Below are 25,647 nucleotides of genomic sequence, written 5' to 3'. Positions count from 1 at the left end.
AGAAAAGAATCTCCCACTGGGACTTCCACACGTCATGATTGTAACTTTCAAATTCCCTTATCAAATGGCAAGGCGTGAGAGCCATATTTGCTTCCAAACTTGCATATTTCAGTTCCCATTTACTGTTTTCCCAGTGTGCTACTAGGTGTTAATCTGTAAGAATAAGTGGGGTTTTTTGTCATTTTCTTTTTTAATTTAGAATACTCAATTGGTACCTTTAATCAAGACAACGTATAAGTTGTGCTTTTTGTACAATTCATCTGGTTCTGCTTCTCAGTTTCCCATCCAACTCTGGAAGTGCTCATAACCTGAGTTGATTGGTTATACTTGCTTTGATTTTGTTTTGGAGTTTAAACCAAGGACTTGGTCCCTTATATTTTTTTATAAGAATGTATTTTTGCCTCTTGGTACTGATTGCCATTGAAATGCCGACAGTTATGTGATTGGCTCCCTCTGGAGCAGATACCAGAGATGCATCATGGATCACTGGTCAGAGGGCCTAGAAACAGCAGCAAATTCAGTCTCCCCCCCTCCCCACCAACTCTTAACATCAGCACTGCTTTGCAATCCATCTCAGCTGGCATGGGCAGAGCATGGAGGGGCATACCCAGATTTGTTTCCAGGCTCACATCTTCTAGTTCACATTTTGTCATGCTTGTGTTACATGCCAGGTGTAACTCTGGCAGCTGTAAGAACAGTCATTTTCCTTCACTGAAACTGCATATAAAAGCCTCTGTTTCAGTAATGATTTGTTATACATTACAAACACCTGCAGCACATGGGAATTAATATCACTAAAGTATAGGGATCAAAGATATTCCACCTTTTTTTCTTTAATTAAACGATCATTTACTTCTGACAGACCTCAATGTTTTTGACAAATAGTATTTGAATCTGATTGAAGGTATGGTTACGCCTTTGTAAAAACACTGCAGTCAGAGAATGATATTACTACCATACTCCTGTTGTGAGGAACATCGATTGACTGCTTAGTACTACTGCTAATTATAAATATTAAAATACAGTCAATAATTAATTAGGATGCTATTCCCTACCTTACTATGAGCACTGGCTACCGTTTGTTGAATAATCAGCACCAAAATATGATCTTTTCGTATTCTATCTGGTAAATCATAGTACTACATTTAATATATCCTTAAGACAACACACTTAAGCTTTTACTGCATGTTTGGAAAGCAAAGTGATAACTCCTTATGCATTTACACAGGAATGGGAGAATTTCCTGCATATGCAACCACCGAATCTTACAGAAGAATAAACCGTAAATGTGCACTGTACCATTGAGGTGCCCAATTTGGCCTTTCTGTTTTCTTTTCCCGTCACCTCTCTATATTGCTACATTGGTTTAATTTGCTTTCTTTAGAATTTTTGTTGATACTAAAATTAATGTGCAAATTCCCTATCAGTTGTATATATTAATGTAATTCCTCTCTCAAATACAGCTCATTGAAATTAGCACTGGTAAAAGGTGAGATACATATTCATACAGTCATTTCCATAAATCCCATTCAGCTTTATGCACCCTAAGCTTTAATGCAAAGCATCTACTACTGCAGGTAATTTTAGCACAAGCAAAACAGCACTTAAGTGACATCTGACTTCCCAAAGACTGGAAGTCTTTTTAATAAACAGATTATTGGAAGAGAAAAAAATTCTATAATAAATTACATTTTTGACATTGTAATTTTTATGAATAAAGATTTACTTTAAATATTCTGCATATCTTAACTTCACTACTTAGTGCAACCCAGTTTTGAGTTTTCAAGGAATTTATTGGTCAAAATTTATCACCTTAGAGTCCATTATCATAGTAAACCTTACAAATTAGACCTTTTATTACAGTGCTGAAGTTGGCAGACCAACTCCATTCTGCCTTGCAACTGAATTCAACTATGTTTTCAAAAAGATTAGTAAATATATGGTAATAGATTTGTTTCCTTTGGGGAAACTAGTGTGTTTACAACCAAAAGTTGAAAACAGTGATGCATTTCTCCAACAAATCGCACACAATTGGTTCTTTGCAAGTCCTATAAATTGTGCATGATGCCAAATTTATGATACAGTGTAATATAGTATAGTGTATTAATCTGTTAATAAACTAAACTTATCAACAAGAATTATAGAAGGAAGCAACTTATAGTGTACACCCTGGACCAAAAAGTAAATTTTATTAAAAAACCTATATACTGAAAACTGATCTATGCAGCACAACATTTTTATCAGTTCTAGTGACAAAAATATCTTTAAAATAGGTTGCAATATGCATATTAAGCCTAATTATTTACTTGGATTATACAACGCTAGCTATAACAGAAGCCATTAGGTCAATATCTGTATAGGTTTGGGAAATTAAGGCATCATCTATTCCTTGTTGTGAAAGACATTTGCTACTAAAAATATAAATAGAAATCTACAAGGTGCAGGTGCAGATTCTACTTAGCAATGCAGCTCTGTTTGTGTAAGTGATGTTTTCCCTAGTAAACAGAGGAGCTGCAAGGTCATGAAACAGACAATGGCACATATCTCTCAGAAAATTATGCTTCACTGTACAGACTTGCAATTTTTATATTTCACTTAGCATAATGCAGCAACACATTGTGACTTATAGCAGTCTCTATTTTTCACAATTTTCCAGTTAATGAAAGTAATGTTTAAATACTCTGAAGTTAGATTATTAACTTCTACAAAATAGAAACAGATGTGTGTCTTAGTATGCCATTAAATTTATGATTTACATAGTATTCTTGAATACAGCTGAGCAGAGGCCAATGATTCTAATTTGCTCTAGATTTACAATAACCTGATCTGGTTTTTGTAAGTACTGAAACACTTTAAACAAAATTAGAAAGCCGTTGTGCTTTGTGTGATTAAAGATGCAATTCCCTTTGGGGTAATGAGAAGAGTTAGAACATGTTTCTTTCTTTATGGATGTTTCTATTATAAACATGAGTACCATATATTATGTATTTTTGTTACTATTTCCTTGTTTTTAATTATAAAATAAACTGATTGAGCTGTACTGGAGTTACACTGAAACAATGCCAAAATCTAGCTAAAGAATGCATACAGAGGTTCATAAAAATCCTTAAAATTCTTCGGAGGGTCTTAAGATCTTGTTAGAAAAATACTAGTTCCTTATAGTCTGCAGAGACCTAAAAATGTCTCTGATTTGAAACTACACAATTTAAAGATCTGCTTGAAAAGCTAACACATTTCTCTACTTATTATAATATGTTAATGCACAAAATTTTACAGGTCAAAGGTTCATAGTGATATACATCTGGAAATATGGGTTTGGTGTATGTAATGGCAGAAATGACAACAGGAATGAGTGTTATAGTTTAAAACACAGGGTATCTATGGGTAGACATAACATGTTGCTGCTCTAAATACTGATTTTTTTTTTAAACAGAGGCAAAATGAGACTAGATATATCTGATAGAAGTAAGTGCCATGAGAGAGGAATACCTTGTGTATGAAGAGTTAAGGCCTGATTCAAAGATTCTGAAAATAGTAAGTCAGGCCATAAAAATGTATGGGTTCAGGGTTAGCTAGAAATTAAGTATTTCCAAATTCTAATCTATGACTCTAAAAAGGATTTCTATTGTGGCCCAAATATATGTCATTCAGCACTGTAATTTACTTTTCACATGGAAAGGTGACGTAGCAATGAAGTGTAAGCATCTGTTTCATAGAGACTTTCTATAATAATTTTTAAGGCTACCTCAACTATTCTTTGCATATTGCTCCCCCAAATATCAAATAGATTTTATGAATGTAGAAGTACTGAACCAGGCCTTTAATTTACATAGTACCTGGAATATATTATTTCATGCTTTGTGTTATTAATTTGCTATTTTACATAATGCCTTGAAGATAATATAGGCTGAGTATTATATATTCGTATTGAATCATACTACAATATATGTATTTATATTTATCTTTACCTCTGATGAAATGTTTAATATTATTAATCCTTTCATTTTAATTATATTTAATTAACTATCATTAAAACAGGAGCACTACCTTTTAATAAAAATTTAATCATACATTTACTCATGCACGGGATCAAAACGCTACACACAGATGAGACGTCTTAAAAGTGATTGAATGCATTCAGTTTGTTTGGTCACTCACTCTTGCAGTGCACTTACAGACTGCCATTTGTGCTTTGCTCAAGAGATCTCCAAGGGTAAGCTCCCACCCTCCTGCCATGTTCTTTGACTTGGGATTTCAGTGTTAGACAATTGTACAGGCTGAGCCACAAGCATAGCTCTCAGCCTGTGTGTTGCTCCAAATTCAGCTTTCAGTTTTACCAGTGCACCCCCTGATAGCTATAGCATATGGTCTGTTACAGGTATTTTTGCATTTGGCTGTGGATTGGCGTAATGCAGCACTGGTACAACTTTTGACCCAGGCAGACTGATGTGCACATATTTCATTTTAAGAAAGGATGAGGATCACTATGAATTTTTGCTGGGGCATGTGACAACAGCAACTGGAATGAAAAAACGGTAGGAGAAAAGATTTCCATCATATATGGGAGGCTGAAGTGCATATAACTGGACTAGTTTTGTGGTCTCATGTGAACTTTCTGGGAAATATTTCTATTAAACACATAATTACCCATACAAGCGGCGTTAGGCTGACAACAAGAGATTGGCAAACATATTAACTAATTCAAGTTTAAGTTGTGTCTAGGGAAGAATTAATATTATAGAATTGTTTCCTTCTTGAAAAAATGAATATGTATATGGAATAAATTACTGATAGGAATGAATGGCATCAGGACATTGGAACCTCATACTTACTTTTTTACCTGTAACTTAACATAAGCTGAGGCCCCACTTCTGCAAATGCACAGGTTTAGGTGAGCAAACTTTTGCTGAACCAAGACTGTATCCCCAGTCCTATAAATATGCCTGTTAAATCTTATCAACAATATTAATTTGGAAATCTCAGATATAGGAAAATGTGTCCTCTTTATGTCTTGCATTAAAATTGATGGTGAGTTTTGGAGAAGGAGCTTTTAATTGTTCTGGTAAAGACATATTAACTCACTGAGCCCCAAAGTATGGAATTGTGTTTGCAGCAAACTGTTGCTCAAGGAGCCCTGTGTGACTAACTTGGAGACTGGAAGTAAAAACTGCAGATGAGAATTCCATATGTCTGAGGCAAAGCACCTGAAAGGAAAGCTCACATTTTAATGACAGAGCATGGGATGGCCATTATAGGAATATATTGTATTGATAAAAAGGGAAAACACCTGGTCAACAAAGGTTTTGTAATATTTTTTCATATTAGTTATTTTAAAGTCATATTAAGCTGTCGGAAGACTTTGGTTCATTATGAACACTCTGTTTCTTAAAGATGCTCGGTGAGTCTGGATGTACTTAGCATAATTTATTTTCCAATCGACTCTGAGTCGCCCAGACCTACTTCTATTGAAGTCAACTTTTTTCTTTTTTTTTTTTTTTTTTTTTTCAAAGAGAATTAAATCAAGTTTAATTTTTCTTCAAAACCAGACTTGGTTAGATTTCTTAATTGTCAATTTTCTTCAAACAATTGCTTCATGACGTTTTAGAAAAATTGAAAATCCAATAAATGTTGTGATTCCTTATATTAAAGCCCACTCTAAAAACATTTGTTTGGTGCAATTACTTAGCAACTCAGAATAAGTGGGAAGTTCAAACCTGTATTTATATTAGTTTAAAACCTTCATAATGTGATTTAAAATTACCTTATCCCAAAATACATTTAAATCTCAAATGGAACGGTATTTTAAACGTTTCTGTGGCTGTAAGGCTTCATACATTAGACAAATATTAACTAAAAATACAACAGACCCTTTTCTACTCTTTTCTTTGTATTTACTGGAGCTGTTTCATATTAATACTGACATGGGCAAGACAATGCAACAAACTTCAGAGCGATAAGAAGGCCATTTTGCAATGGCTCTTTTGTTGAGCTATGAAGCTGTGTAGAGAAGGGCATATTTTGACTATTCAGTTCCCATCATTCTGATCGCTCTCTACTGCATAAGACTCAGGTCAGAAGGTTTAAGTGTCTAAAATCTATGGGCTGCTTGTTTTCAGAAAAACAATAGTAAAAATCGGCAGGAGAACTTTCCATCTTCTGACAAGACATTTTTTACTTATGCAGAACTGGGCTTTGTTGAAGAGCTTCTGTCTTCATTATTTAATTTCTTTGTGGAGCTTACAGTCAACATGATCCCGTTGAGTTCTTTATTTAATATGTTTCAGAACACAGGACACCTGCTGACTTCTTTAATAACGAGTTGTCCTCAGTTGGCTTGTATGTGAAAACTGTGCAGCAGAGGCAAGTAAAGAATAACCTTAGACATTAAGACTGATTCCATTAAAAAATAAAATAAAACTATGTCCAGGCTCCACACCCAGAGCCCCTAAAATAAATTTGCAAGGGCTTTTCACAGCATGGAATCCAGGCGGATTTTTTTTAATTGAATTCTGTTCTGTGTAAGCGCAGCTCAGTAGAATTCAATTTCTATGTAGGCTCCCAGGAAAGAAATACATGCTAGGTATTTTTATTGGTAATGTTTTGGATTTAATTTCTTAAAGTATTATTTAGATTTGATTGTGGACAGAGTTGCTAGTGTTTACCTTTACACAGTGTCGTGTACCTTTTATTGGAGAAGGGCATCTTTAAAAAAGGATTGGCGAAAGCTCAGAAATTTAACCATGAATAAATTCTGGGGCTTTGTATTGTATTAATAAGGCTCAAACTCTACTTCTTTGTACAAACCCTATGAATTCGATGGAATATCTCCATATTCCCAGTTCAACCTTTATTTTTTGTCCCACTTTAATATATTTTCCCTACTTTGTTGGAAGACTGTTTCACACCTTGTTAGGTGAAGTGTGGGGAAATACTGTTATAGATGACTCAGGGAAGCCCTACAGTCTCAGTTCGTAAGTAGGGGAAGAAACCTTAATAAGATCAATGAGTCATCCTTCTCCTCTGAGTGGATGGTAACTAAAACAGAGAAATCAGGCTTTGACCGATTAGTGTATCTTAACTGGCTCTATTCTGCACTCATTCACATAATTTCTCCCATAATTCTTTCACTTTTGATGAAACAACTTATTTTACTACAACCCATAAAATTCAGATGATGAATAAAAAGTATCTCACAAATGGAAACTACACTCAGCCACTGTTAGCTCACACTCAGGTTGTTTTTCTTAGTCAATAGAATCTTAACAAAATGCTTTTTGCCTTACAACTATGAAGAGAACTGTTGCAAACTGATAAAGCAAGATGTTAAAACAGATAAACTTTTTATTTTGGTTTTTTAATGTTAATCCTTGATTTTCATACAAAGAAATACCCTGAACCAGAGGTTCAGCCTTGTTAATAATTTCATGTTACAATCAATAAATTAACCAGCCTTTATCCACACTTGGTGTGATGTGAAGGATGCTCACCTGATGAAGGAACATGTGCTCCCACCTTGGATTCTGTCACAAAATGTGGACCTAATCCAAAGTATACCTGAATCTGTATTAGAAAACAGAATCTGCACTGCTCGTGTTTAAATCTACTTCCCTTTTCTTTAAGAGGAAATGTATCAATTTACTATCTTGTCTACTATATATAATCTATATTATCATTATACCTGCCTCTCTATATTCTATATTACATATTACATATTACATGTTATCTATTGCCTATTTGTTATATTGTCAAATAATCTTTAAGTACTGGGTTAGTAAATTATTATGTTTAATTGTGTGGTTTTTATAGATAAGCCTGTTGATATGTGTGTAAGGTTTCTTAATAGTTTCATTAAGTTTGTCAGGAAATTAGGATACGGTAGAGATATATGTCTTTTTCAAATCTGTCTTGCGACATCTTGTGCACACAACCTCTTTTCAAATTCTCCTTATGAATAACCATTTTGTATGTGCTTAAATCACATTTCAGTTTTCTGTAGACGGTTCTTAATACCTGACATATACCATTGCTAGTTTTGTAAACATGTTTTCACTGTTACTTACAAGAACTGAAACAAATCAACAGCTGATCTGCAGGATGACAGTGGCAAGGACAGCCTGTGCGTATGATTATCAAAGGGTTCAATCAGGGCTGATACTGGACAACGCACAGAGCAAAGGGCAAACCCAACCCAAAGAACTTCATAGTACTGCCTCCGTCTGAAGTTGCACAAGGTTTCCTTTTCAGCCTCGGTGTTGCTCAAGTGTCATGGGAATGGCAGGGGGCAGGGGTGGGGAGCCAGCGCTGAAGGCAGCAGAAGCCTCCCAAGCTGAAGGAAGGCTCACAAACCACCGCAGCTTCAGGCAGGAACGGGTCTGCGGGGCCGTTGCACCCTGTATCTGCCTGCAACCACAATCCACCTACAAGGCGCTGGATGGATTTAGGCCTGAGAATTAACAGAGGCAAAAATATTTGTGAATGCATACCGACTAGGGATTCAGTTGGGCTTTGGGTCTGATTTCATACCAACTGGGAACAGAAGATGTGCAGGTAGCGTGGAGCTGCCCAGGCTGTGAGCCTTAGAGCTTGCCCGTCCCTGCAGCTCCCCGCAGCCAGCTTATCAGGGTGGCCTTCGGGAGGAACACTGCACTCCCCAAAGATTTTTTGTCATAGTCCATCTTCATTTTATTGTAATTCTGTATGGTGCAGCTAAGCTGTTCATAACCAGACAAAATGATATCTATTTTTCCACTTCAGCTCATGTCTCTTCTTCCTGTGCTCCATACAATTATTTTGTAGCACATGAGGAAAAATGTTTATGTTCTGTCTAATTCAGTCTAAATAAAATGTTAAAGGGTGACAATCTCTTTAAACATTACTGATCATTACTTACAAAACTATATTTTAAAATTGTGAAAACAAATGCTTTGACCTTGTGAGCTATGGAAATATTTAAAAAACAAATCTGCTATGCTTTTTTGGCTAATAGTTGTGATTTGCATAGTTGAACCTTGAATGCAGTCATAAATAGCTACAGAATCCAGCTTGGCATAATGCCCAGCAACGTTAGGGTGCCAGACAAAAAATCGGGTCAACCACTTACCAAGTAAGTCATTCTGTCTCAACAAGGTGACGTCTAACAAAGAAGCTACAAGGCTGAAGACAGATAACATATTCAGCTGCTGTTCAGAAAGACAAGAACTTTTCATTTATCAGGATAATCTACTACTTGTAATCAGTACACTGAGTGAACTCCCTCTTGTAAAAAAGAGAAAAGCCCATCAATTGTTTTTGCTAATTAAGATGAATATTATTCCTGTGAAATGAACCAAAAAGTTTTGTGTAACCAGAATCCCAAAAGCGATCTATAATATAAAATAATAATTGCACAGAGTTTTAATTGAGAGGAAAATGAGAACTACTTTTTGTCTTCTTCAGTTTTTAGCCAAGATGGTCTTCCACATTAGTAAGTCTTTTATGTTCTCAGTTGATCTAACATGATTTTCCATATATTAAAAGTTGTGGAATTAAAAATTCATGACAAAATGGTTATATGATGATATATATAATGAAATGCTACCGCTAAATGTTACATATTTAGGAATAATTTGAGGTAAAAGATAATTTATTAACATATATAGAAAAAAGTCCATTTTTAGATTAAAATCTAGATGTTGTGACTGTTCATAGTAATGTGTATTTAATCTTTATTCATTAAACATAGCTAGAGCTAGAAACGAGAGGGAAAGTTATTTTCTTAAAGTGATATTAATTATATTCAACAATTTATTTTCTTCTGTGATATTTATCTTGTTTTTAAGTTTTAAAAAAGCCTTGAAATGTTGAAAGGGAGTAATATGAGGAAGCTCAGTTTCCCATTCCATAAACAAAAGACATCCGACTTGAAAATATATTTATATTTTAATTAATATTTACATAAAGGAAATCCATAATTGGCAAAGTAACCTTGTATTCTGGAGCAAGTCAGGGAAAATTCATTTAGGTGTACATGTTTATACAGACAAGAATTAATTCTTCCCAAAATAGTCTAGTACTGTCTTTGTTGTAGCAACCCTTAAGGTCCAAGCCTTTTGTCCTATCTTCTTTGCTTATAGTGTAAATCACACGGTTGGCCTCAAAATAAAAATAATTTCACTTAACGTGCAAATTTAGAGGTGTAAATTACCTCAAATCAGGATACTGGGTGAATACATTTGTTTTCATGAAAAATGAAATGTTGTGTCTCTCTTCTGCCCTTCCCCCAAGCCTTCTTCACAAGATCAGCCTCAGGCTAAAATGGTTTTAAGTAGACTAAATCTGCTGGTAAACACTTACTTTTGACAATATTATTGCCTAATGAACATTGCAGAAAAGGGTGTATGCAGCCCAAGTGTCTGTCTGTGGCTGCAACCTACAAACGATCCTTGTGCCAAGTACCTACTGCTAATAGGCAAATATACACAAGAGACAGGCCCTTTGATGCTGTAATCCCAAACATACTTAACTGTCACATAGTTAATCTTTTTGATTAAAAATGACTCTCGAGTTCTTCTCGAACATTTTTGTGTTTGTGGATGAAGGAGGTTAAATGTAGTTCTCATGCCTGTTTGGATTGTTTTTTTGTTTGGTTTGTTGTTTTTTTTCCCCAACCCTAGTCCCCCCCCGTCCCCCGTCCCCCCCCTTTGTTCAACATGACTTTTCCCTCTCTTTAATCATAGATATGCCCCTGAAGGATCCTCAGCCCTGATACTTCTGAAATTCCCTCTGTTAGCAGGCAGGTCAAAATACATTGCAGACTTTGCCAAAGCAGACCTCATTGTTATTGTCAGAGGACTAGATCTACAAGTCATAAACAAGTATTTCAAAACAGCTTCACCTGCAGGTTTTACTTTCCTAGAAAAAAGTTTCAAAGAACAACTCTGACTTTCCATGTTCATCAGAAATCAAGTCATCATTCTTAAAGTTAATCATAAAACTTGTGGTTTGCTATTGGTTTTTCTTGAACACTGGCAACTTTGATACTGTTTCTATCAAAGACAACAAGAAATCAGTCCCACGTATTTTAAATCTATCATTGTTTTAAGCTCTTATGCATTAAAGTTTGTGAATAATGTCCTTTTTTAAAGGGTCTTGAGTTCCTTTTGGGATTAGAGGGAAGGTCTTTCAAGTGTAACCCTAAGAAGCAGTCACATTTTGAGTCAGAATTTGTGCTCTGATGGGATACTCTTTGAGTAATATTTCTTTCCACTTTAACAGTAGTTTCACTTCATGATGGTCTTCATCATGTTGATTTCAGACTACATTTTTATGTAGTGGGAAAGAATTTATTTTTTTTTGTAAAGTGAATGCCCAAGACCTGTCGGAAAACATTTCTCCTTAGCAACGTACTCATAGGATTCAGTATAGTTTGCTCAGAAGTGTTATTTTAGGATGACCTTTACACATACAGTATGATGAATTTTTCTTTTTATTTCATTGTAAAGATGTTATGATCAAGGGGAAAAATAAATATTGCCTTTTTCAGCCATAAAAAAAAAAGAACGACAAATGAAACCATCTTTTTTAAACAACACAATAGCGTGCAGAAGTGATGTCTACGTTTGGAAACTACATATTTTTAAATTCACAGATACAGCAAAGCCCTAGTGAAACATAAATAAAGATCAATTTTATACATTTCAAATAGTAATGCATGCTATGGGACTCACCCTTTTCCAGCCCAAAGACAAGACATATTTATGTTCTTCACTGATAAAACAACGTATTTGTATTTATGAGAATTTATACATTATAATAAATTGTTAAGAAAAATAAGAAGTTGAGCATGCCAGGGTCAGCAGCATTTCTAAAAAAAGATGTTAAATCCTAACTTATTTTCTTTTGAATAATTAGCATAATGTTCTGCAAATCTTTTCTAGGTAGCTTACAGGATTTGAATATTCAAATATTTTCAGTTGTATAAGCCATATAATTATGAAATTGTTCAGTACAGTTATTTCTCAAGCAATTTGGCAATCTTTTCCTACAAGAATTTACCTTATGTTTTGTGTTATCAGAAACAGAAATAGCTTTCTGCTTACCATTCTGGAAAAGATGGAATTCATCATTCTGCCATAAAGACCCTAGAAAGCAAAGAAAATGTTATTGGTTATTATACTGTTATCTGCAGGGATTCTAGGCGCCAAAAAATGCATCAGCATCAAAACAAAAAATGAAAATATCTGTTCAAATCATAGATCAATATTTTAATGCAGTTCTGAATATACATTACATGTATTTAACAGGTACTGGATTAGAAAAAAGCACAGGCTATTGTGTATATCCATAGTTAGAACTGCATACCAGCTGGAATTTATTTGCATAGTGTTCATAAAATACAGACATAGGATCTTGGCATCCAACTTGTGATTGTGCTTTTGAAAATAAAACCATGGGCTTGCTGTCACTGTTACAGAGTGGGAGAAAACAGGGTAAGGCATGTGCATAAGGGGTTAAGGTGAGAAGAGACAATAATCAATGAAATATTAAAGATTTCCTTCTTAACTCATTAAAAAAATTGTATTATGATTTTCTTAAAAAATCTTTTCACGGTTATTAAAATAATTAACTGCCTTTACATTTTGCTTTAGAAAAAAATTACTCATGGGTTGTAAGTTTGCAGTGGTTAGACTAGGGTACTGAGAAAGTACTAAGTACACCACACACCTCATCAGCGTGCTTTAACTCTGATGTGGAAATGAAAAAATGGATACTAGTTAACTGTCCTTTTCTTCCTTCTTTTCTATTATCCCTTTCAGTCTGTTTTATGCCTGACATTGTAGCTATTCTGTTTTCTTTAGAAAGAAATAAATCACTGCTACCAGTTCCTTTAACTAAAGGCTGAACAGAATGATCTCTTTCACTCAATATTCACCCAGTGAGGATTTTCACTTTTCTATAACATCTTGTGCTGTATGTCCCAACTGTGCAGTTTGAGAATAAAAAGTTTTCAGGACAATAGGCTAATGTCTGCGATCATTTCTCACACAGAATACAACTTTACTCCTGCTGAAGTGGCCAGTTAGATACAGAATCTGCCTATCTGCCTGATACATAGTTTTCAGAGGTAAAAGAGATTTATGCCAAAGAAGGGACAACACTTAAAACCCACTTGTTAATTCTTAACTAGTTTAATTCTTTGAGAAAAATACACATGCATAAAAACCTAAAGTAAACATACAAGGGAGAGAATTAAGGTGTTCAATTAAAAAAGTATGTTTAGAAAATGGTACTATAACCAAGAGATAGAGTCACAAACCACTTAGAAAAAAAAAATGTAATGTCTAGCTAGGTAGGGCTATTACCTTTAAAGAAAAAACCTAAAAGCTAAAATAAATGATAGATTGATTCCAGGATCTCACCATGACTGCATATATTGCTGGATGAAATATAGGTATTTACAGGTAAGGGAGTGTCCAGATAGAGAAGAATTCCCCAGTACGGTGCAGGAGTTATTTCTGTTCAAGGAGTTCAGCTTGGGCAAAAAGGGAGTTTCCAGGGTGTTCAGTGCTGCAGAAATTCAGACTTAATCTAGGTTGCAGCACAGCACAAGATATAGGGAAGCCTGGATAAAGCTAATGTAAATTAGAGCAACCCCTGAGGGCTGCTCTAATTTACTGGAGATTCATTGGCCTGTATCCAGCCTTGAATCTGAGCATCTACAGAGATGTCTTAAAGACACTTTTGCTCTATTCTTTGTGGGCTAAATCTTGTGCATGGTGCTTCATGTGAGATGTAGCACAGAATATCTCTTTTGTTTCATTTATGAAATGCAGGAAAATAGGGTCCCCCTCAGCCAAAGAAACAGTATTTCATGTAAACTTAAAAAGAAACCTTTGAACATCCATCTCAGTTGAGCCATGTTCCCACAAGGCACTGGCTTCTGCACCCTTCCTAGAGATCTTTGCTCCTCAGCCTTCACAGTTTGCAAACTGCTGTTTGGGAGAGGTGATCATTAATCCACTGCCTGTTCAGAACTGCTACATAAAAAAAATCCATTCATTTCAGCAAAGTAGTAGTTGTCCTTCCTCCACACAGCTTTGGAATTCCCCTGCCACAAAGCCATAATAATTTTTTTTCAAAAGCTATTTGTAAACCAATAAAATACCACCATTTCATAAATGAACAGAAGTTCTCATTGACTTCGAAAGGAATTACGTTCACAAAAGGGTAGATTCTGCCTCTAGTTCTTCACTGCTTAACTAAGATTCTACAACCTGGCTTATGATTTTGTGAGATATGAACTGAAAATTGTGTGCCTATCACCTACCTGGCAGCCATGTATGCAGGCCTCTGGGCTGATACACAAATTGTCCAATACTTTCACACGAGTATCCCCCTGAAGTCATTGCGGCAATGTTTGTGCTTAAAGTTAAGTGTACGTTTTAATGTTCTGCTAAATCATGGATTAAATTCTTACATGGATTCAGATGAGCATAGCAGCTGAAAGTAAAATAAGTTTAGTGTGACTGTACTGTAGGAGCTCTTTTGGGACACAAATAATTTTTAATAACAGGCTATTTGCTGGTATGTACAGTATGGAATTATTACTTTAGAACAAGTGACTCAAGGCTTCTCCTAGGTTTTGCTTTCACTGGCTGAAATAAATAACCTGAGTGGATGCGAGTATGACCACCCGGTTCTCAAATTTGAAGAAATGTTAACACATTTTTTGTTTACTTTTTTACTTGTTTACTTTTTTAAAATCAGATTTGTATGTTAATGTTGCAACTTCTTTCAGTGTCTCTGGCATTGGCATTGCAAATGGCAACACCCACCACCACCCCCAGCTTATTCAGTTCTGTAGATCCCGTTTGCTCACTACAATTTTTGAATCAATAAATGAAATCACCTATTTTTAATCGCTAGCTCCTGAAGAGGGCAGCACGTTCTAGATATTATTGAACTGTAAGCTTTGAGATGACAACCTGGGCTTTACTGTACTGCACACAGAGGAAGGGGGAATAAAAACTTTCTGGATATTTTGTGTAGACAGTTCCCATGATAAAATGTCAGCAAAAGTTCTAGGCTGTTACAGACCAAGGTCAAAACTGTATTTGATTATTAAAGAGAACATTCAAATTAGCTACCTGAAGCAATGCATTTAGAAAGAGAGCAACAAAATACCAGCAAGGAGTACTTCCACAAGGAATATGTTTTATCTTTAACACTGTAGATAACTTTTCCTATTGGCAGTGCATTGACTATCAAAACTACTAAAGGGGTTAGATTTAATTATCTCACTTCTTTGCACATTTCATCTCAATTGCTATGGCAACATTCAGTTGCCTCAGCAGCAATGTACACTTTAATCAGATATTTCCTCACTCATTTCTCTGTGCACCACAGCAATGTAGTCAAATTTACAGCCAAACCCTGATGCATCTGATAACACCTCTTAGGAATTAATGGCTAGGTTTCCCCTGCCCCTCACCCATAGCCACAAATATTTCTAGAGAGTTTTGCACCCTGATGACAAAGGCTTTAGGAGATGAAAAGTGTGTATACTTTAAATCTTTCCTACTTCACTGATTTCATGTTGTTTTCTGCCACTGCTCCCTTTTTACATGGCTTCTACTGGGGAGCTCTTCCCGTCAAGCCATGGGCAGGGACTCTTTCAGGCCTGAGAACAGGAAACACCGTAATCAGGCAGACAGTATGGTTCCTCCCATATTGCACCCTGCCCTGAAAAGCTTTTTGTTTGATTACTCAGCCCTGATTAAATGCTTCGTCAGAGTACATCATAGCTCGTTAAACTTCTTGGCTCAGAAATCAGGAACATAGGCTAAAATAAAAGTAATTAGGAGTGATGAGCAGATACTGGGGACTCCGTACTGAAATGCAGACAGTAAGAGGAGTCAGGAAGCTAGAAGTACATGGGGGTTACTAAATTCAGGTTATGGCAAGGCTTGATATTTCTGGCATAGAGTATCATCTGGTTTGAAAACACATCACCCACAAGGTAAAGTGGGAACAGAGGTAAGTTCATAAGGTTGCCTAACTTCTATGGTAAAAAACACATCAGAAATGCATTAGATAGCTTGAATGAGATTGGGTTACAGTCAGACATACAGGAAAAAATGATAAACATAAGGCATTAAAACATAATTCTGCATATTCTGAAGATTGTCTTTAGTCAATTAGTTGATTTTGCTTTTTTGCATTAAAGAAAATATTCTACACTGCTTTTTGCTTTTATGTGCATTTTTCATAGCTGTTCATCTACTCAAATGTAGAAAACTATCACAACTCATTTCAAATAAGGTCTCAGACTACTGCTGTCTTAAAGATTTTTGGAAACCCTGAGTAGGTACAGAATTGACTTGGGCCACTGTTGTCCCAGAGAGGTATGATGGAGCTAGAGTCAGAACCACTCTACATCTTGTCAATGGTAATGAAGTCTGATCAGCCCCCCTGACTGTGCAGTATAAAGTCACTCTCTGCAGTTTATCTCCATGTGAGCCAAGGCAGCTTTTCTAGAGGTTTCCTAACTGCCGATACTAAAAAAATGTAAAAGCCTTGCCTGGTTAAGAAAATACAGGAAAAAATGTGCTCAGTATGCTTTCCATACATGATGGGGCATCTGATCATATATAACATGAAAGTCCATGTTACATGGGATGTCTGTTGAGGATCTGGGAAGACTTTTCCAACTGAGGTGCTAAAGCCTAACATCTGTGGGCCCGTGTCATATGACAGCACCGTCTCCTAATCCATCAGTGAAGCTGTTGTATTTTTAGAGTTCTGAAGGAGAAGCTACAAGTTACAGAATCTACAATGCTTTTTCACATTAGTACTTTGGAAGATGTACACATATACCCTTTGAAATCAATGGGTCTGATCTTATAAATGAAAACTTTTTATGTTTGCAAGGCTGGTCCCAGTAGTTTAAAATAGGTATTTCCATGCAGCTTTCTGTATATAATATAAGCTTTATGTATAATTATAGAACTGTAAGCTTTAATAATGTATCCAAATGACATTTGTGCCATAGAGGTTGCAAAGATCATTTACAGTACAGAGTTTGCTGTTCTCCACTAAAATTAAAATTCAAAAAACCCCCGAAACTTTATGTCTAAAAAATCCAATATGCATGCATTGCTAAAGATTTCAAAATGTTTGTAGAATAACTTGTTCCACTTAAAGAATTAACGTAAGTTAGTTCATGTAACATGGGAAGAACTATGCTGATTTCCACCAGCTGAGAGTCTGGTGCATAGTCTTTATAATAATGATTTAATAGTGCTGAAATTATCTATGCCATATGCAACTGGAAATCTCTTCCAAACAATATATTCCTTCTTTGAATAGTTTATAAACTGGAGACTTTGATAAAAGATATTGCAAACACCCTTCCTGCCCCCAGAACAGTGCCTTGTTATTAGAGGATGCTTTTTGGACCTTGTGGGATTTTACTGCAGTGCAGCAGAGAAGAAATTTGACTTTATGGGCTCAAAGACCATATGAAGAAAGATGCGTGGAATAAAAATGATCAGACAATACAGAAATTGACAGAGTTGTTATATATTCCCCTGTGCACATTCCTGTTTCATTTGCTAATTTTATGAATTTATGAAAAATAACTGAGTTAAAGGCTGATATATTTGGGAATATTCATGTACATTTCCAGTATCAATATTCCAGTTCTGGAAAATATTTTCCTATCCTTTTGATTCTTGTGTAGGATTGTACCAAAGTCCTACCCAACAAATATTAAGAATAAGTTACCTATACAAAAAAAAAGCAGATTTGTTAGAGACAAAGAATTATAAATTTTATCAAGCTCTTTACCCATTTGTGTATATTTGCACTAAGCAAAAGTTAACTTTTTCAAAATAGTTTTTTGGTGAGGGTGTGCTTTCTGCAGGGTACAAGAGAGTACAGTACAATGTAATCTCTATAAACTATGGCATGCCACACAGTTCTGTAGGGGACACACAGTTCTTGTTAGGTTTCTGATCAGCAGTTTGCACATTTTTGCCATGGGTTGCCTGTAATTTTCAGTAACAGTTTGTCTCCTTCCCTCCTTTCATTCCTTCTCCAAGTAGGTTTTCCCTTAGTCTCTGTTTTAAGAAAACTCCACACCTTCCCTCACTGAGTATAGTAGCCTACTTTTTTTTAACCTCCAAAAATTCACTTCAGCAGTCTGGCAGCATCCCCTTTCCCTGCGGCACCAGCAGAGCTCCTGGCACCCTCCTACTGCCCAGCACCACCCTGCTCTCTGCAGGTGCCTTCTCCAAGAGCTGCTGCACTCCAGCTATCCATCGGAGAGCCTCTTCCTGAGCCACCAAACCCGACATTTTCTTGGGAGAGCCACCCATTTCCCCGGACCCCAGCTCTCTGCAGCCTGAATGTCTTGCTTCAAGAAGAGAACGTGGAGTCTGGCTCAGGTAGCTGCTGCAGCTCCATTTTTCATATGGTTGCCAAGGAAGGGAGAACTTTGTGTGACAGAAAGACAGGATAGCACAACAGTAAGATTCAAAAGCTAAGTAAAACTCTCCAGAGTTTAATGTTTTTTTTATTCCCACTCCCAGGTGCTCAACACATTCTGCTTCTCCCTCTCTCCAGGGTAAAGACTCACTGCTTGGTATATTACATGGAGAAATTTCTACTCAGTTCTCTAGCCACTTAGTTTTGACTCTACTCAAGTTTAAGGAAACTTTCTATAAAGCCTAATCAATACAAAGTCCATTTCCCTTGTTTATGCAAGTGACTATATTATTATTTTTTTTACAGCTTAACAAAGCTGGAGAGTGGCACTACTACAGAGGAGGCACTGCTCAGTTTTTATATATGTTATACATACACACACACACATATATGTATCCACAGAATTTATGTGTGTTCTTGCTGTAGGACTAATATTCCCTAAAGGTATTATTATGTTGTTAGACAAATTAAAACTAAACAAGAGGTAAAAGTGCACTCGAACTGAAAACTGTTTAAAAATGCCTACAGGCATAAGACGAAAGTGAACAGCATGAATTTGTCCAGCTGTGTGTCTAGGAGTTCCTCTGGGCCAACTGACTGCTCCCATTTCTGCTGCAGGAGATGCAATTTCAAAAAAAATACATATAGGTGTTGTGACTTCCAAGCAAAATGACTTGAACATTTTTTTGTCTGCCTTTAAGATAAAAATGGAGGGAATTTCTGTCAAATGCATTAAGCTACAGGACTGAATGAAGAGGTAGGGTGGGAATACATAACAGAAGAGCTCAGAAAAGGTAAGAATAAGACAGAGATCTATCCAGGTCAGAAATGTGATGACAGGTAGTTTTGCTGACCTGGAGATGAGGATATGGAGGCATGGTAGGAAATGTCTCATTTTTACAATACTGTAATCCCAACGGTGCCACTGGAAGTACTCCAAATTTGCACCAGAACAAATTCTGGTCTTCCAGAACCTCCAAATTATGCCAAATAATTTGCCAAAAAAACCCACAAAAACACAGGACTTCCTCTGATTCTGTGTACTTGGAAACTCTCTCTTACTAATGGCTGTGGTTATAACCCAACTGCTATACAATGAAAGGAAACAGGTGAACATGAAAACAAAAGAAATATTAATGCATGCATCAGAATAATACAACAAATAAGGATATGGCTTTTTCCTGGTGAAAATGGAAATTAATCTCTTCTGCTTTGAGCACTTTGACTCTAAGCTCGAGTCATATAATCTAATTGGTACATCACAGAATCATAGAATCGTTTAGGTTGGAAAAGACCTTTTAAGATCGAGTCCAACTACTACCTGGCATTGCCAAGTCCACCACTAAACCATGTCCCGAAGTGCCACATCTACACATCTTTTAAAAACCACAGGGGTGGTGACTGAACCACTTCCAGGGTAGCCTGTTCCAATGCTTGACCACCCTTTCAGTGTAGAATTTTTTCCAAATATCAAATCTAAACCTCCCCTGGTGCAACTTGAGACTGTTTCCTTTTGTCCTATTGCTTGTTACTTAGGAGAAAAGACCCACACCCACCTGCCTACAACTTCTTTTTGGGCAGTTGTAGGGAATGATAAGGTCTTCCCTGAGCCTCCTTTTCTCCAGGCTAAACAACACCAATTCCCTTAGTCACTCCTTATAGGACTTGTGTTCCAGAGCCTTCACCAGCTTCATTGCCTGTCTCTGGACACGCTCCAGCACCTCAATGTCTGTCTTGCAGTGAGGGGCCCAAAACTGAACACAGTGTTCGAGGTGCAGCCTCACCAGTGCTGAGCACAGGGGGACAATCACTGCCCTGGTCCTGCTGGCCACACTGTTTCACAGACAAGCCAGGATGCCATTATCTTGACCACCTGGGCACACCGCTGGCTCATGTTCAGTTGGCTGTTGACCAGCACCCCCAGGTCCTTTTCCACCAGGGAGTTTCCAGCCGCTCTTCCCCCAGCCTGTAGCGCTGTGTGGGGCTGGTGTGACCCCAGTGCAGGACCTGGCACTTTGCCTTGTTGAACCTCACACAATTGGCCTTGGCCCATTGGTCCAGCCTGTCCAGATCCCTCTGCAGAGCCTTCCTACCCTCAAGGAGATCAACACTCCCACCTAACTTGGTGCCGTCTGTAAATTACTGAGGCTACACTCAATCCCCTCATCTAGATTGTCAATAAAGATCTTAAACAGGACCGGCCCCAACACTGAGCCCTGGGGAACACCACTTGGGACCAGTCACCAGTTGGATGTAACTCCATTCACCACCACTCTTTGGGCTTGGCCACCCAGCCAGCTTTTTACCTAGTGAACAGTACACCTGTCCAAGCCATGAGCAGCCATTCTCCAGGAGAACACTGTGGGAGACGGTGTCAAAGGCTTTACTAAGGTCCAGGTAGACAACATCCACAGCCTTTCCATCACCCACCAAGTGGGTCACCTTATCATAGAAGGAGATCAGGATTGTCAAGCAGGACCTGCCCTTCATAAACCCATGCTGGCTGGGCCTGATCCCCTCATTGTCCCATACATGCCACAGGATGGCATTCAAGCTGACCACTCTGTAATCTTCCTTGGTGACAATGTCAGGCTGACAGGCCTGTAGTTCACCAGATTCTCCTTCCTGCCCTTCTTGTAGGTGGGCATCACATCAGTTAACCTCCAGTCAAGTGGGACCTCCCCGGTTAGCCAGGACTGCCAGTAAATGATTGAGAGTGGCTTGGTGACCACTTCCACCACTTCATGAATACTAAATGCAAGTAGATGACATTCATATAACTTTTTGGTATATGAAACTAAACAATTTGTATATGTGAGACGATCTTTCCTTCAGAACAGAGCTCTGTGAAGCAAATCTTAACATTAAACAGTAGCCTCAAAGACCTTTGCCTTTATAGGACAATTCCAAGCTTAAAAGTGCCAATGTGAAATGTACTGGTTTCATTCAACAGATCTGCTTTTCAGACTAAATCCAGATTCCAAGTTATTGGGAGAGATTTTTAATTCTGGATCAGGCCCCTTGTGTATATTCACGTTCACATATGATTTAGTGGAAAAAGTGGCTTTATTCCTAGTTCTGATGGAGTGAACTGAATTCTCTTTTGGCATTACTTACTTTATCAACAATGAGATTTATGCAGTCTCAGTGCATTTAGATTCTGTGCTATACTAAAGTTGAACTATCCCAATGAAGGGTAGCAGAAAAACTGCTAAAGTTTAACTGGGAGCATCTTTAGTAATAACGAGATGCATGAGATAAAAGGAACCCAGCCTGCCCTTTTGCAGCCCAATTGAGTTTTCCAAGTTTTGTATTTAAAAGCTGTAGAAGATACTTGTTAGTGAACTGAGGAAATTAGATAAATCCTCTGAGACTCAACATGTGTGGAAACCTGTTCTGCCATTCTACCAAAGTAATTTTTCATGACGCAACCACACTAAAATAGTCCATTTTGTGAAACAGTTCAATTGTTAAATTGCTTTTGCATATGAGTAGAACACATTTAATAAAACTCACTTGTACCCTTTTTACACATAACACGTTCACATAATAAACGTCCTGCTTATGCTATAACATTGTTGCTTTCTTTGGCATAATTTGGCATGTAATGTAGGTTGATATTTTGTTTATTACATGCAATATTTAAAAGAACTTTTGTGGAAAGGATATAAAAAATAAGGTGAATGTGCATATTGTAGCTGAGACTGCTGAAGGAGTATGGAGAACCTAGACCCCTAGACCTGATGGAAGGCAGGCTCCTGTGGTAATCTCAGACTATGTATAGAACAGAATTGCTCAGCATTTATTCAGGTATGCACCTTAAAGCAAAACTTCAGTGTGATCAGTACCACACACATAGTAAAGAGCTTTGCAATTTCCTGAATAGCTTTTATGAGGAGAGCTCCTGCCTCTGTCTTTCTCCTTCCTTTGCTGTTTGTGCCCTGCTTTCCGTTTTTCACTCCCTCCTCCTTAAAGCCTCCACAGCAACCTGATGGACTTAGCAGGAACTGGGGTCATCGTGGTGATCAATGACTTGGGCGGTTGAGCATTCAGCCATTGATCACACCGAACAGATTCATATATCTTAGGCATGCCATCACAAGCAGCTGCTTCTACTTAGCCTGCCAGCTTTCTGTCACCTCGAGGATTCAGTGAAGTTCAGAGGCAGTGTGAGAAGGTTATATAATTCTGTCAAGAGATCATGTCTTTGATTTTTTTCATCTCTTAGACCTACATGTCTACCCTTTGGGGGTCTATCACAGACTAAGAACTTCCAATATATTACATACCATAACACAGCAGTATAAAGCATGCTATATAAAATATATAAACGTCCTCCCTTTGAACAGAATAGCAGGAGCCTTCACTCCTTTCTTTTATGAAAGAACATTACCTAATGCCGAAGATAAACCACAGCTATATTCATGTGTGCACGCACATGCTTTGCTTGTAATTTGAAACACATTCCCATAAACTGTCAGATATTATCATATCTAGTGCTCCCTCTCCCTCTTACATTTAAATATTCTGTGCCCAATTTGTAAGAGTAAAAAGTAACTTTAATCGCTTGGATAAAATATTCACAGTTTAAAAACTTCACTGGGAAAATAAAATACATTTCACGGAGTCATTAAAAGGACACTGGGAACTCAAATGCCACTTTCTCATCTAAAAACTTGTCATACGGTGTAGCTGGGAAAGATTAAAGACCTTTTTTCTCAATTTTTTTCCCTGTTTACTTAGTGCAGGTAGTTTGTGCTCTGGCTCACATAAACTGAAGTAGAAAGCTGCCACAATTTTGGATGTTACCACTTCCCAGCTTTATGCCTTGCCCCTCCGCTGGAAGGCCATAATCCCATTGACAGCCCAGAAGATTAGGGCAAGGGCTCTTTCACTGGCAGTTTAAATTAACCAGTGATGTGAATGTAGTGGCTCAAGTACAGGCACATGCTTCTCTCTCTTGTCCCTGTAGGTTGACAGTAATTTCCAGCAGAATTGTAAGATGGACAGCTGCGAGCATGAATATCTGAAATCATGGCAGCTACGTCTGGCAGAGCTTGTCTGTCAGAGACCCATGACTGAAAGGTTGGTTGGCAGCGCGGTCTCTGCAGGCAGGGGTCTGCTGGAGAGAGGCGCTGGAAAGCTCAGGCCTAAAAAACCTCCTCAAACAACAGGCAGCAAAGAATGAAAATAGCCTCCGTGCACAGGGCAAAGCAATGTTGTAGCAAAGTCCCCTTTCAAAGTTTTAAAATAATGCAGAAATGATTCACAGGGCTCAGGCTGGCTGTATGCACTGGGCTAATTCCTGTTAGAGAAAAGGACGTGTGTTGGGGGGAATATGAAAGTGTTCATGATTAATAATGATGGCTATGATAGTAATATTCTCTGGCCTTCTACATGATGTTTCCAAACATTCACAGGGAAAAAAAACCTGTAAACATTTTCTAGGAATTAGAAAAAAACCCTCCAACACCCAAGAGATTTTTTTTTTAATTGGTCATCTTGAAAAAATTCAAATTGACAGCGTCCCTTTTAATGATACACTTCAAAGCTTTATGAAATCTCCCTGTCAAATGAGACTACTACTTTAACACATATTCAAAGAGGTGTATGCAGCTTGAAAACGAATTAAGCAGCCAGGAAAAGAGGTCATATTCTGTTATATGAATGCAGTTCCAGGGCTTTAATGAATCTGGAGAATTTCACAATGAACATGGTACATAAATTAAGTTGATTTACTATGCAATCTGCTACTTAAAAACAAATGAAATAAAGAGTTAAGGCTTCCTATTCCATCACCTTGCCATTTTTACACTTTATCATAATAAAAAATGAAAAGAAAGTGATATCAGTCAGTATTGCAGAATTCCATATTAACTTTTCACATAAACCAGGTGCAAGCTATTAAGAATATGCTTCCTCAATTTTTAAAACCTCTTTGTGTTGTTTATAGCCATTCAGTTAAAAGGGAAAGAAATGTCCAAAGGTGGTCTACACAGATTGGGATTTTTGGTGTCTGTCTTGGCTTTCTAGGTGTATCAGCTCTCTTCCTGAATACTTGGTATTTTGTAAGGCCAATCTGAGTTCACATCAGAAGATACAATATGTTAATAAAAAGTTATGGAAGTGGTATTTTTAACCGAAGTAATTCTAATTGAAATTAAAACAAATGAAAACACATCTCTCGATGTTAGGTTTGGTAAAACCCATTTCAAAACAAAATCCATCACTTGGACTAAAACTAAGGTGACACTCACTTTAAATCACAACTCTGTATTTCAGCAATTGGCATCTCATGAAGTGGTTGTGCCACTTGCAACATATTCAAGGACAGCATTAAACAACATCTACAACCTTCCTAATGTTATTTAAAAGAAAAATTAGGTTTTCCATCTCTCTAATTTCTTTGCCTCTTCAAGTACTCTTATTAACATTCTTTTTCACACATCCCTTTTCTTTCAATTTTAATTATTTTTTTCTTTCTAAATTAATCCTTTGTTTGAACTGTTGCTTTTGAGAGAGAAGAAAAGTACAATGAAGAGCTGAATGTATGCCAGTTTGCTTTGGGTCTGTACATGCTCCTCTGAGGCCACATCCTACAAGGTGCTGAGCATCAGGCAACTCACTAAAAGTTGAGGGTGCTGAGAATATCTGGGAAGAGCCTGGCATATTGCAGGATCATGCCTCACATAGCAGGTTCTCCAAGTGATGACTATTTATGTTTCACTGAATAGACTTAGCATAAATTTTAATATCTCTGATATGATTGGGGTTTTTTATGGGCAAAGAGGAGGTATTTTTCATGAATGTATCACTCAGCACTTTGAGAATGAAGCCTATAGTAATGCCACCCAAAAAGTCTGGCAAAACCCCGGATGTCATAGTTACAAACACACACAAAAATTGGAATACATTGGAGGCAATTACAAGGTATGTAAACTCTTCAGTGCGGAGAAGGCATCCAGATCAGTGTAAGTCCTGTCTTGATCAAATAATAATTCAAAACAAACTTATACACAATCACCAAGAAATCTTGAAACTGAAGCATGAATGACCCCCAAAGTACTGTACACTTTGTTCTGTTCACCTGGGTTGGTTTTCTTATGTTACAGGTGCTACATTAAGGAATATTGTAAATATGCACACTACGGTAGAAATTTCAATCTTTTTAAAGAATCTTTT

General features: G+C 37.1%; 1 protein-coding gene across 1 annotated transcript in view; it reads right to left on the bottom strand.

Annotated features, from left to right (window-relative positions):
• Positions 1-25,647, bottom strand: part of ADGRL2 (adhesion G protein-coupled receptor L2) — a 394,007-nt gene that overhangs the window by 167,496 nt on the left and 200,864 nt on the right. Inside the window, exon 3 of the mRNA XM_056355276.1 lies at positions 12,078-12,119. The gene's annotated coding sequence lies outside the window, so the exon portion shown is untranslated. The remainder of the gene's footprint in view (positions 1-12,077; positions 12,120-25,647) is intronic.

The sequence above is a fragment of the Falco biarmicus genome, chromosome 11 (assembly GCF_023638135.1).
Source record: "Falco biarmicus isolate bFalBia1 chromosome 11, bFalBia1.pri, whole genome shotgun sequence".
NCBI classification, from domain to species: Eukaryota; Metazoa; Chordata; class Aves; order Falconiformes; family Falconidae; genus Falco; species Falco biarmicus.
The sequence above is the reverse complement of the archived record's forward strand: the minus strand, read 5'-3'. Positions and strand labels throughout refer to the sequence as shown.